A 14924-nucleotide genomic window follows, 5' to 3' on the forward strand; every position below is an offset into this window, starting at 1 on the left:
CCGGTTCCGGACTAGAGATGGATCCTGAGAAACTACAAGCAATCCAAAATTGGCCGGTACCCTTAACCCTCAAAGGGGTCCAGAGGTTCTTAGGGTTCGCCAACTATTACCGAAAGTTTATACGAGACTTTTCCACCATTGTGGCGCCTATTACTGCTTTCACTAAGAAGGGTGCTAACCCGTCCAAGTGGTCTGAAGAAGCCATGCAAGCATTTCATCTTTTAAAACAAAGGTTCATCTCTGCGCCTGTTCTGAAACAGCCTGACATCGACTCTCCTTTCATCTTAGAGGTGGATGCCTCCTCCGTTGGAGTAGGAGCGGTGTTATCTCAGAGGGCTAAAGATGGCCAATTACACCCTTGCAGTTTCTTCTCCCGGAAGTTCTCCCCAGCTGAGCGCAACTATGCCATTGGCGACCAGGAGTTGCTAGCCATCAAGCTCGCTCTAGAAGAGTGGAGGTATCTGTTGGAGGGAGCTTCTCATTCAATCACCATACTTACAGACCACAAGAACCTTTTATACCTGAAGGGCGCACAATGTCTCAACCCTCGTCAGGCCAGATGGGCACTTTTCTTTTCCAGGTTCGACTTTAAACTCCAGTTCTGTCCGGGCTCTCAGAATCGCAAGGCCGATGCCCTTTCCCGCTCATGGGAGCAAGAAAATGAGTCAGAGTCTTCAGACAAGCATCCTATTATAAATCCGTTGGCATTCTCCACGGTAGGGATGGACTCTACGCCCCCATCAGGGAAAAGTTTTGTGAAGCCGATGCTAAGGAAGAAGCTCATGCATTGGGCCCATGCTTCCCGTTTTGCCGGACATACAGGTATCCAAAAAACCCTGGAGTTTATCTCTAGGTCCTATTGGTGGCCAACTCTGAAAAAGGACGTCTTGGAGTTTATTGCATCTTGCCCAAAGTGTGCCCAACATAAAGTATCCCGCCAGTCGCCTGCAGGGCAACTGGTTCCACTATCCGTTCCCCGTCGACCATGGACCCACTTGTCGATGGATTTCATTACAGACTTACCCATGTGCAACAAGTTCAATACCATCTGGGTGGTAGTTGACCGGTTCACCAAGATGGCACACTTCATTCCTCTCACCGGTCTTCCGTCAGCTTCCAAGTTGGCTCAAGTATTCATACAAGAGATCTTCCGACTCCACGGTCTTCCTGAAGAAATTATCTCAGATCGAGGAGTTCAATTCACAGCCAAATTCTGGCGAAGTTTATGTCAAGTCCTCCAAGTCAAGCTAAAGTTTTCCACGGCTTACCATCCTCAGACCAATGGTCAAACCGAGAGGGTGAATCAGGACTTGGAGGCCTTCCTCCGCATCTATGTGTCCTCCTCTCAAGATGACTGGGTTCAATTACTTCCCTGGGCCGAGTTCTGTCATAACAACCAGTATCATTCTTCATCTGCTTCAACACCATTCTTCACTAACTTTGGATTCCACCCTAAAGTCCCTGAGTTCCAACCGCTTCCAGCAACTTCTGTTCCCGCAGTGGATATCACCTTGCATCAGTTTGCCAATATCTGGAAGAGCGTACGATCAGCTCTGCTCAAGGCATCGTTCAGGTACAAGAAGTTTGCGGATAAGAAGCGTCGAGCAGTTCCTGCTCTCAAGGTGGGGGATCGGGTATGGTTATCCACGAAGAATTTGAGGTTAAGAGTTCCCAGTATGAAGTTTGCACCTCGCTATATCGGTCCTTTCAAGATTGAACAAGTCATCAATCCTGTTGCTTACAGACTCCAGTTGCCTCCCTTCTTAAAAATACCCAGGACATTCCATGTTTCCCTGTTGAAACCGCTGATCTTGAATCGGTTTCATTCCTCACTTCCTCCAACTCCGAAAGTCCAAACTCAACGAGGCGTTGAGTATGAAGTGGCCAAGATCCTGGACTCACGTCACCGTTACGGTCAACTACAATATCTTATTGACTGGAAGGGTTATGGTCCTGAGGAACGTTCATGGACCAATGCTTCTGATGTCCATGCTCCTGCCTTGGTCCGGAGATTCCATTCCAAGTTTCCTCAAAAGCCAAAGAAGTGTCCTGGGGCCACTCCTAAAGGGGGGGGGGTGCTGTCACGATCCGGGTATCTGGACGCCATTTCTTACCCATCAGATGCCTCCTAAGGCTGGCTCAGCGCTCCAGGACCGGATCCCATCTGTTATCCTGATGTGTACATTCCTGTATCCTCTCCTGTCACTCTGGGACGCTGTCACAGTAAACGCCATATTACACCTGGCATGGCGTCTCCCGCGGCCTCCGCCGCCGTCCCTGAACTTCTGCATGCAGAGTGTCTGAGTGGCGATTACGTCAGCCGCGGCCTCCGCTGTGTCCGCGTGGTTGGATGTGCATCTGTCAGCCTGGCGCCTCCTGTCTCCGGTGGCCGGCGCCGCCTTTACGGTTTTCATTACCACATGGATTACAAACCAAACTTCCCTCCAAGTGTCTGCATGGGCGCAGCCATCTTGGATTCTGTCAGCTGATCATTTCCACCAATCTGTTCTCAGTATTGATAATCTGCATAATTGCCTAGCCAATCCCTTCCTTGCTGCAGGTATAAATACACTGTGCCTGAGCAAGGAAGGCGTCAGTGCTTTGGTTGTCAAACCTAGTTCCTGTTTGTCTCTCTCCTGTGATTGTCTTCCAGGTTCCAGCTCCTGTCTCAAGACTTCCACCATAGAGACCCGCACCAGCATTCCACCTGCGGTGTAGCCTGACTCTCCAATCCATTGTGGATTCATCTGTTTCCAGCTACAACATTACCTGCTTCCAGCTCAGCTTCCAGCAGAGTACAGCTTCCCTTAAAGGGCCGGTGTCCTTTCTACACTTTACCACTCTCCACCGGTATTATTATTTCTCCGCTCTCAAGTTCTACATTTCAGTTCATATTTCATCGCTCCCAAGTTCATTTATTATTTAACTGGTTCCAGCCAGTATCCACTCCGTGCTAACAACAGTCTGGTTCCAGCCAGTATCCACAGCAGCTGTTTTATCTTCAGCAACCCAGCTTTTCCTGGAACACCAGCTGGCACAATCCTGGGTTATCTCCATTGCTACAGTCGGGTCTGGTAAGGACTTTCCATCTAGAAGATCATAAGAACTATCTCACACTACCAGTGCCCTGTGGCTCCTGCCATCCTGTAGTACCCAGGAACTGTATTTATTCTTTGCTGACTTTTACGTTTTCTTTTACTGCTGCTGCGTTGCGGAGTTGTCATAATAAACATCATTGACTTTTATCCAAGTTGTCGTGGTCACGCCTTCGGGCAGTTATTATTCATGTTACTTACATGTCCAGGGGTCTGATACAACCTCCCAGGTTCCGGTACATCTCAGCCCCTACAACTGAGGCTGCCTCCCGTCAGCTCAGGCCCTCAGTTGTGACACAGGGTGATCAGCCGATGCATCTGAAGATGCGATCCGGACCACTTGTCCAACAGATCCCACTGAAAGATCCTTGCATGGAACCTGCCGAAGGGAATGGCTTCGTATGAAGCCACCATCTTTCCCAGGACTCGCATGCAGTGATGCACCGATACCTGTTTTGGTTTCAGGAGGTCCCTGACCAGAGATGCTAATTCCTGGGCCTTCTCCACCAGGAGAAACACCTTCTTCTGTTCTGTGTCCAGAATCATGCCCAGGAAAAGCAGACGCGTCGCAGGAATCAGCTGCGACTTTGGAACATTCAGAATCCATTTTGAACTTGAATTTCTTTATATAAGTGTTCAAGGATTTTAAATTCAGAATGGGTCTCACCGAACCGTCCGGTTTCGGTACCACAAACATTGTGGAATAGTAACCCCTTCCCTGTTGAAGGAGGGGGACCCTGATAATCACTTGCTGGAGGTACAGCTTGTGAATTGCCGCCAGTACTACCTCCCTTTCCATGGGGGAAGCTGGCAAGGCTGATTTGAGGAAACGGCGGGGGGGAGTCGCTTCGAATTCCAGCTTGTATCCCTGAGATACAATTTGTACAGCCCAGAGATCCACCTGTGAGCGAACCCACTGGTTGCTGAAGTTTCGGAGACGCGCCCCCACCGCACCTGGCTCCACCTGTGGAGCCCCAATGTCATGCGGTGGACTTAGTGGAAGCAGGGGAGGACTTTTGTTCCTGGGAACTGGCTGCATGGTGCAGCTTCTTACCTCTACGCCTGCCTCTGGCAAGAAAGGATGCGCCCCTGACCCTCTTGCCTTTCTGAGAACGAAAGAACTGCATTTGATAATACAGTGCTTTCTTAGGCTGTGAGGAAACCTGAGGCAAGAAAGTCGACTTTCCAGCTGTCGCTGTGGACACGAGGTCCGATAGACCGTCCCCAAACAATTCCTCACCCTTATAAGGCAAAACCTCCATGTGTTTTTTAGAATCAGCATCTCCTGTCCATTGTCGAGTCCATAAGACCCTCCTGGCAGAAATGGACATAGCATTAATTCTAGAGCCCAGCAGGCAAATGTCCCTCTGAGCATCCCGCATATATAAGACGACGTCTTTTATATGGCCCAGGGTTAGCAAAACAGTATCCCTGTCGAGGGAATCTATGTCGTCTGACAGAGTATCTGTCCATGCTGCTACAGCACTACACATCCAGGCTGAAGCAATAGCAGGTCTCAGTAGAGTACCAGAGTGTGTATACACTGACTTCAGGATAGCTTCCTGCTTTCTATCCGCAGGCTCCTTTAGGGCGGCCGTATCCTGAGACGGCAGGGCCACCTTTTTAGATAAGCGTGTCAGCGCCTTGTCCACCCTAGGGGATGTTTCCCAACGTAACCTGTCCGTTGACGGACAGGGCCATCAGTAACCTCTTAGAAATCACTAGTTTCTTATCAGGGGAACTCCACGCTTCTTCACATAATTCATTTAATTCATCAGATGGGGGAAAAGTCACTGGCTGCTTTTTCTCCCCAAACATATAAACCCTCTTGGTATTAACAGGGTTAATCTCAGAAATGTGTAATACATCTTTCATTGCAATAATCATGTATCGGATGGCCTTGGTCATTTTAGACTGTAAATGTGCCTCATCATCGTCGACACTTGAGTCGGACTCCGTGTCGACATCTGTGTCAACCATCTGAGATAGAGGGCGTTTATGAGCCCCTGACGGTTTCTGAGTCGCCTGGGCAGGCGCGGGCTGAGACCCCGGCTGTCCCAAGGCTGCAGCGTCATCAAACCTTTTATGTAAGGAGCTAACATTGTCGTTTAAGACCTTCCACATATCCATCCAATCAGGTGTCGGCCCCGACGGGGGCGACACCACACTTATCTGCCCTTGCTCCGCCTCCACGTAACCCTCCTCATCAAACATGTCGACACAGCCGTACCGACACACCGCACACACACAGGGAATGCTCAGACTGAGGACAGGACCCCACAAAGTCCTTTGGGGAGACAGAGAGAGAGTATGCCAGCACACACCACAGCGCTATATAACACAGGAATTTTCACTTATAATAAGTGATTACCCAATAGCTGCCTTATATGTGTTATTTGCGCCTAAATTTATGTGCCCTCCCCTCTCTTTTTAACCCGTCTTGTACCTGGATACTGCAGGGGAGAGCCTAGGGAGCTGCTTCCAGCGGAGCTCTGAAGGGAAAATGGCGCTGGTGTGCTGAGGAAGAAGGCCCCGCCCCCTCAGTGGCGGGCTTCTGTCCCGCTTTCTGTGTAAAAAAATGGCGGGGTTTTTTACATATATACAGTGCCAGACTGTATATATGTATTTTTATTGCCAAAAGGTACTTCAATTGCTGCCCAGGGCGCCCCCCCCCCCCCAGCGCCCTGCACCCTACAGTGACCGGAGTGTGTAAGTGTGCTGGGAGCAATGGCGCACAGCTGCGGTGCTGTGCGCTACCTTAAATGAAGACAGGAGTCTTCTGCCGCTGATTTCGTCGTCTTCAAGCTTCTGTTCTTCTGGCTCTGCGAGGGGGGCGGCGGCGCGGCTCCGGGAACGGACGATCGAGGACAGGTGCCTGTGTTCGAACCCTCTGGAGCTAATGGTGTCCAGTAGCCTAAGAAGCACAAGCTAGCTGCAAGCAGGTAGGTTTGCTTCTCTCCCCTTAGTCCCACGTAGCAGTGAGTCTGTTGCCAGCAGATCTCACTGAAAATAAAAAACCTAATAAATACTTTCTTTACTAGTAAGCTCAGGAGAGCCCACTAGGAGCACCCAGCTCTGGCCGGGCACAGATTCTAACTGAGGTCTGGAGGAGGGGCATAGAGGGAGGAGCCAGTGCACACCAGATAGTACCTAATCTTTTCTTTAGAGTGCCCAGTCTCCTGCGGAGCCCGTCTATTCCCCATGGTCCTTACGGAGTTCCCAGCATCCACTAGGACGTCAGAGAAACCATCTATCTAAACCTGCCGCAATATTTTGATGGATCGATCCTTAGTAACATCTGCTCCATATCAATGCCCTATGCTCTCAATATTAATAGTCATGCTGTGACACGTGTGGCAGCCGTGGAATTCTCAAAATCACTTACATACAGAGTGAAGTTAGCCAATATAGGGGTATATTTACTAAGGTCCCGATTTTGACTGAGATGCCGTTTTTTCATCAAAGTGTCATCTCGGTAATTTACTAAGCAGAAATCACGGCAGTGATGAGGGCATTCGTAATATTTTGGAAGTCCTAGGAAAAAATCACGAATCAATACACCATTGGTCAAATACGCCTGCAATTTGCTAGAAATCGGGAATTTACTAAAAAGTGCAAAACACAAACACTGCCGACAATAGCCAAACACTGCCGTGATAAAATACAAATCGTGAAAAAGTGCTAAAAAAAAACAGACCTGCTTTTTTATCCCGTGTTTGTATAGGCATGCACGGATCCATGAGATCCGTGCATGTTTTTCAGTGGGAAGGGGGGGGAAATGTTATAAATTTTCTGGAAAAAAATTGCGTGGGGTCCCCCCTCCTAAGGCAGCGGTGAGGTCACTTTCGGTCAACCGCTGACCTGAAAGTTCCCACTATTGGTTACAATGGAGCGCATAGGCGCTACATTGTAACACTGCCGTGTGCTGCCTGTCAGACAGTACAGGAGCACACAGCCGATCAGGAGGGTGCCACAACGTAGCCCTCCCTGATTGGCTGAAGAAACCCACTTAGACATCAGTCAGAGTGGGTTTCTGGCATTCGGGGAAAGGGGGCCCATGTGAAAACATGGGTCCCCTTTCAGTTCGAGGTCGGGTGTCCCGTTTTTTTATTTTTTCAAGTACGTGGATTACAAAAGGATTTACTGAGGAGCCGAAAACACTGGATTATGTGAGTATAATTTTTTCTACAAGTACACCATGGATTCTACTGGAGAAGAGGACCGACCTGCGTGGGAACATAAGGTAAGTATGTGTATATGGAGGTGTGGATGGTTGTATTAAAGTTATACTTTCAAGGTGTGTGTGTGTTGTCTTTATTGGGGTATTTTTTTAGTAGTAGTACTACAGGTACCAGCGGGCCCGTTTTTCCGCCGCATGCTGGTACTTGTGGTTCTCCAAGTACCAGCTTGCGGGGGAGGCTTGCTGGGCCTTGTAGTACTGCTACTAAAAACAATATCAATCACTTTTCACAAAGGCTATCAGCCCCCCATCCGCAGCCTATTGGATGGGGGGGACAGACTCGGGCTTCACCCCTGGCCCTTGGGTGGCTGGGGGGGGGGGACCCCTTGATTGAAGAGGTCCCCACTCCCCCAGGGTACCCCGGCCAGGGGTGACTAGTTGGATATTTGATGCCACGGCCGCAAGGCACTGTATAAAAGTGACCCCCGGCTGTGGCATTATCTGTCCAGCTAGTGGAGCCCGGTGCTGGTTTCAAAAATACGGGGGACCCCTACTCTTTTTGTCCCCCGTATTTTTGGAACCAGGACCAGGCGCAGAGTCCGATGCTGGTTGCTTAAATATGGGGGAACCCCTGTCCATTTTTTTCCCATATTTCTGCAACCAGGATCGGCTCAAAGAGCCTGAGGCTGGTTTGCCTTAGGAGGGGGGACCCCACGCAATTTTTTTTTTACATTTAAACTTTATTTTTTTGTTAAACAAAGTGCACAATGAAGCCCAGCACGGATCTCTCAGATCCAGCCGAGATTCATTGTATTAAAGTCGGCAGTGTTTTACAAGTCACTCACGTAAAACACTGCCAAAAAAAACGAATGACATCGACATCGGAAAACCCGAAAATGCAGAATACGGCAGCTTAGTAAATTAGTCGTAATCAATTCAAAAAGTTGCATATTTACACTTTCGATGTCATTCGTGATTGAACTTTGACCTCAAACGGGAAAACACGAATCTTAGTAAATTTACCCAATAGATTGCACTGATGCTACTATGACAAAGTGGTGGATACAAGGTACAAAAAGTAAATGTTAATGGCCTGTCTGTAGGGCCGTTTAGAGCAGCGACGGGCCCGTGTAATAGGTGTGAGTGTGCAAATCAGGAAAAGTGCTATACATGTTGTCATGCAGGGAAGGAGGACAAGGGGGGAGGGGAGATCAGTGCACTCTCCACCCTGTAAGACTTGGAGGAAGAGAAAGGTACCGGTTGCTACCCAGCAAACAGAGGGCTGGGGAGAAGGACTGCTGTTGCCGAAGAGCAGGCTCCCCTAGCTGGTCTGGGTGGTAAGTAGCCCACACCACCCCAGGCACCACAGTTTGTCTACGGCCCCCTCTAGTCGGCAAGCATGAGATAATCCCCCTCTGTTCTTAAAAACTATGGTGCAAGTGTACAAAGTGATTATAACACCTTTACTCTGTCATTTTTGCTGAAAAAGAAAAAGGAACTATTCCTGCTTCTCCAGAATGTATGAAGTCAGATTTCTCTGGCGATGCCTTCAGCTTCTGCTCATACGGATGCCACCATAGACAGCTACAGCAGCGAAGCAATGGTGGCCACTTACTAAGTGATGAAATCCTTTCCACTACTTGCCCACTAACATATAACGCCATCTGGGGAAGACACTATGTATTACTTACCAGTCCCACCGACAGTACTCGCGCAATGAGATCTCACGGATCTCAAATATGCACGATGGGGTTGCTGGGACACTCTCCATATTGCAGCAGTGCTATACGGATGCACTACAGACAAGACACAGATTGCCGGAGGGGTTGAGTTATTCTAACGCCTCTCCGGTGACTCTCTCTGTAATACAGTTAGGCGCTAAGACATCCTGCATTGCGGGGGTGTCATTGGTCTCTTAGCACAGAGAAAAAGGGCAAAATGACCCCCATGTGTGATAATGTTACATTTTGTGAAAATGGTTAATGTACAGTAACAGGCAAAACTGTGTACATTTCCATCTAAAAGATTATGCTTAAATACTTGTAATTAGTTTCTTTGACAAAATATGAGGATGTTGATAGCTATGTATGAATTTCTTTTTTAAATTTTAATACATATTTTTCTTTTTGTTTCACAATTGTACCCCCTCAAGCAGTTATTATTCAGAAGGCGTCAAAACCACAATTGTGGACACTCCCAGACTCCCTCGCCTCCCCAGTCAGGTCCCTGTGTTAGTAATAGGTATAAGAGTGATGTCACTATGACACTCCCAGACTCCCTCACCTTCCCAGTCAGGTCCCTGTGTTAGTAATAGAGATAGTAGTGATGTCACTGTGACACTCCCAGACTCCCTCACCTCTCCTGTCAGCAGGTAGATGATCTCCAGGGTGAGGTTTAGTATCCTCTCAGTCATGTGACTCCTGTCCTTGTCCATGCTTAGTGACACTGTGACAATGTAGACTGCACTCTTAGGTCCTTTCACCCCCACGTTACCTCACAGCTCAATCTACAAATAGAGAATAAACAATAAATGTACAATAACAACCTAAATTGATGTGAAACCCTGTCACACCCACCAATACAATATGACATACATAGAGCAGAAAGATATAGCGCATGCAACACAATACGCTCGCCACAGAGGGATAGTATAATACTACATTAATGTGCTCATACACCTTTGCTCTAACTACACCAAATAGCTATGTTTGGCTAGATACAGACTTTGCGACTTGGCCGAGCCAGCGTCTTGTCTTCTTAAAATTTGCGTCTCATTAACGTTGCTAAAATTACAAAACCACATTTCAAGGATACAGACCACTGGAGCTGGCAGCACTTATACTTCTGTGTGCGACTAAGCCGCAGGTCTATGTATTCATGGCTGCTGAATTCTATAGCTCACTAGAGCAACCTCTCGTTTCATGGCTGCCATAAAGTGATTACATTAAGACCATCATTTGGGACTTCCGGTTCCACCTCCGGCATGTGAGGACGCGCCTTGGTGCAGTTCCATTCTCCGGCACAAAATTCAGCATAACACGGCTGTTTTACAGCCTCAAAAACAGTCTGAGTCCCCACCCGGTCTCCCTACTTACCTTCCTACGGCGGTTGGAGAAATATTTATTTCCCCTGATTCCGAGACAGAAACAACGCCAGTGGCAGCACAGACAGAGTAGAGGTCACAAAATGGCGCCAGACGCGGCTGACTCCGGAGACTAAGTAAGCTCCGCACTGTCTTCTCCTACTTTGGGTCTGCAAGATCAAGATACTGCTGCCAGGGGATCCCCAAACCGAGCTGTACCCCCTCCTGATTCCCCGGTCACATATGGGGAGATGATAGGAGCTATCAGGGAGGCAATGGGCCCGCTCCTTAAGGAACAGATGGCTCATATTACCAGCCAACTGTCCAGTCTCACCAAAAAAGTAACGGAGACTGAACACAGAGTGGGGATACTTTTTGCTGATGTGGTCACACTCCTGGTGGCACAAGCTAAACAAGACCGCATGCAGCGTCAAGTTATAAATAAATTAGATGATCTCGAGAATCGGTCGAGGAGGCAGAACCTGAGAGTGGTGGGTCTTCTAGAGACAATTAAGGGTCCTGATTTGTTCCATTTTATAAAATCTACGCTACCAGTTTTACTGAATGTTGAAGAGGAATGTGTGGACATGGTCATAGAATGGGTTCATCATGTGGGACCAATACGCACACATCCTGGTGCCCGTCCTCGCGTAGTTCTATTTCTTATCCTTTACTTTCTGCATAAGGAAGCTCTTTGGAGGGCATCACGTAGACACAGTGACTTAAAATGGGAAGGAAATACCATTCATTTATTTCAAGATTATTCTGCAGAGTTAACTAAGGCCAGAAAGGCGTTTTCGTCTATTTGCACGCATTTAATCTCTCAAGGCAAAAAATTTGCACTACTGTACCCCGCACGGCTGCGTATTTTTGAAGGCTCTTCATATGTTGATTTCCTGAACCCGGAGGATGCCCAGGCTTACTGTGATGAAGATAACGGGGCTACCAGTTCTCCTCGAGATGATCGTAATGGCTCATGGTGATGTTTTACCTGCTTTCGCTCTCATTCACCTTAAGTCATCCCAGACAGTGTGAAATTACTTTCTATGCTCTTTTGTGTGACAGGCCTATGCCTTCTTGTTTCAAGGACCTTGCCTCCTGCACTCAGTTTCGCTTGTGTTACGCCCCCTGACTATTTATACTTTCCATGTTATTGTTGGAAGTATTTGACATTTATCTCACATGGGTTGGGATATCTTCCTCCAGCAGGCCTCTTTTTTTTTTTTTAAATTGCGTATTTTTTATTGAAAGTTTTAAATGAACATCCCAAAAAGAATAATATGAAATAAAAAAAATAAAAAGTATACATATAAAACAAACAATACCGGCAGGTATAGTAAAGTATGCAGGATGCAATCAGAAGTACGGTCACACAGGAGACACAGAATACAATTGCAATACACGTCTAATAGTACAGGATATACAATACGCCCCACATTATAGCAATAAGCAGTAAGAGTAAGAGCCCACGGGCGCCATGCGAACTCACACATTGAGGATAAAATGATAAAATAAAATAAAAAAAGACTGACCCATGAGGCGTAGAAAAATACAAAAGTATTGGCACTGCAAACTATAGATAAAACACCTGCCTGAGTATACAGAAGAAAAAAAAAGATAAGAAATAATTAAAATCCTAAGACCTCTGCTGCTCATAGAGAGAAAACAAAAATCCCTACAATACAGAACAAAAAACAAAACCCCCCAAAACAAACCACCTCAAAACCCCCCACCCTGTATAGCCTATCCCCAACCTAGGTATACCTGGATCCCCAAACCCCCCCACCCCCACCCCCCATTGAACTACGTGACCTAACTGTCTAACACCCCCCTCCCTCCCTTCCCTAATACCAGGATAAATGAAAAAAAATAAGTGACTGGGGCAAATAAAAAAAAAGAAGAAATATGGCCGAACAGTAAATAGAGTAGATCTCCCTCATATGAGAATAAAAAATAAAAATAAAAAATGAATATGCAAATATGGAGATATGATAAGCGACCCGGAAATATAAGGAACAGTGCTGGCAGCACCCTACAGATACAACAGTATATAGGGATATGTAACCCTTAAATAAGTGATGGTCAAATAAAACATATCTTAGAACCATCAAATAACGAATTTATATCAATGGTAAGACATACAAAAAACAGAATAGAACATAGTATTTAAGAAAGTATCAACAATAAAATAGAACACAGCCAAGGACCCGGTAACCGGTGAGGTATCACACAGACTTGGAAAGAAAGAAAATCAGTCCGGAGGATAAGCCCACTCTGGAATCAAGTCATTTAGCGGTACACGAGCCGTAGTCAGGAAAGTAGTGGAGTCATCAACCATCCTGCACAGCATTAGCCAGATAGATAAGAGGATAGGCCACAGTTTCACGGTAAATGTAGAATGGAGAACCATCCCTCTCCCAAACACCACAACTAACTGCGAAGTGATACAATACCGTTCTCCCCCATTATCAAGGAGGTCACACTGCGGACCCTCAAAGAAAATTGCAATGAAGGTTCATACAGTCACCAACGATGAGACGGAGGCAGTCACCGACCTCCCACGCTCCATCACCCACTGCAAATAACGGTGAATATGCGCAGGAAGAATCCGCAACTCCCCCATTTTGTTCACAATGCGTTCGTCGGAGGAACCTCCAGCATTAAGCATCGACTGTAGCGGAGCAGCAGGCCCCACAGATACAAGCTCCCCCAAAGGTTCCGAGGGTAGCAGCACCGGCGGGCAGGTGGACCCCACAGGAGAACCAGTTACTGCAACAGTCTCTACTCCAAACATATTAAGAACCCTTTGCTCGGATTCCGCAATAGCCTTCAGGATGATTGAGACCGAATGTCCAGAAGTATGAACAGGATTAAACATGGCTGCAGGGGGAAGAAGCAATATACTGTAGGAGCAAGAGGAAGATCCACTGGTAGAAAGGGAGCAGAGCTATACACACAGGAGCTCGACTCATCCAAAGAACGCAGGCGTGTGAGTCCAGCAAATGTGTTCTAGATGTGAGAGGGAGCCAGGCATACAGTGCTCTTCCCTGCACTATGGTTATAGTTAAAGCTCTGTCCCAAATTCACAGGGAGTGTTGTCTCTGTAATACTATGTGCTCAGTAATATCCGCACCAGGGGAGAAGGGGACAGGCAGTGGAATGTGTGCTGTGTATAATATAAGCTCACCAGCCCTGAGCACACTGGCCCCAGCAGCTGAGTGAGGGCAGAGCTGCAGCAGGAGAAACAGCTACACTGAGAGCAGAGTCTGCCTCAGGATCCAGTCACAGACTTCACCAGCCAGTAAGTTAGGACTCTTGGTACAGAGGATCCCAAAATTCACACTGCAGGAGCAGAGGGGGGTACTGCACTCCTGCAGAAATTTTCAGCCAGAGAACACCAGGGAAACAGGAGATAGGAAGCTGCCTACACCATGCTGTGTCAAGCCACGCCCCCCAGCAGGCCTCTTTATTATTTATTTTATTATTGCTTTCTTTTATTTGGTTTTTAAGACTTATTTTACAATTTTGCTCCAAGTATAATATCTCACATATATCTGTGTATATGCTGATGTACGTGATTTCTATTATTGATAACTTTGTTTTGCTCACGTTTTATTTGCTTCCTATTATACTGTTATAAGATGAGGGTTAATGTGATGCACGATGCTCTGTTTCTGTTGACCTTCCTCTTCTTTAAGGGGAATTAGAGATGTTTTGATTGTATTCATTCCTCCCTGCCTTTATGCCCCTCCCCCCTTCCCCACCCCCCACCCCCTTGGACTGATTTTATAATTTTATCACTAAGTGGTATCTTTCGTTCAAATATGGTCAGCGTCCGGAGTCTTACTGGTACGCTGGGGCCTCGGGGCGGGCTTCTCTGGCGGTGTGCGGGCAGCGGCGGAGGTGGGCTGCTGCGCTGGATCCGTGGGCAGCAGTGGTGGCGGTGAGGGGGTCCGCTCGAGGCGGCGGGACGCCGCTACAGCGGGTCGCTCTTGCTGAGCCGTTGCTAGGAGACCAGAGGCAGTGAGCAATGTGGCTTTGCAGAAAGGTCTGCATCACTGGGCGCCGTCATGTTGGAGACCAAGTTTCAAGCATAGTTCCTGTTTCTTCCAGCCAATCCAGGGGAAGCTCTCCCTATAAAAGGGGGCTGGTTTAGGACAGGGACGCCAATGCTTCAAGTTACAACCCTGTTGAAGGTGCTTTAGCATGTGCTCCCAGGATCCTTGTCGTATTCTGGTTACTCCTGATCCTGCTTGGTCGGTTCTCTGTTGCTGCTGCAGTCCTGCCGTTTCTAACCTGCTACTGCCTGTGGAAGCGCTCCTGGAAAACCTGGTCCAGTAAGACTCTTTGGGCACAGTCGGCCCTGAGTCTTCTGCCTCGTCTTTCAAGCCACACTCCACAGATCTACTTCATTAGCCATGTCTTTGTACCACCGACCACAACCTGCAGATTGCTATCTTCAGCCTCATCCTCCAAACCATAGTCCACAGTCCTTGTCTCCAGCCACGTTTAAACTACCATCCACAGTTCCATAGTTCATCATCTACAGTCTCGTTTTTCAAATCAC

The 14924-nt window shown here is 47.6% G+C and overlaps 1 pseudogene; it reads right to left on the reverse strand.

Moving 5' to 3' along the window:
* The window catches only part of LOC135057208 (zinc finger protein 27-like), a 145708-nt pseudogene that overhangs the window by 33172 nt on the left and 97612 nt on the right, over positions 1 to 14924 (reverse strand).

The sequence above is a fragment of the Pseudophryne corroboree genome, chromosome 3, assembly GCF_028390025.1.
Source record: "Pseudophryne corroboree isolate aPseCor3 chromosome 3, aPseCor3.hap2, whole genome shotgun sequence".
Taxonomy (NCBI): Eukaryota; Metazoa; Chordata; class Amphibia; order Anura; family Myobatrachidae; genus Pseudophryne; species Pseudophryne corroboree.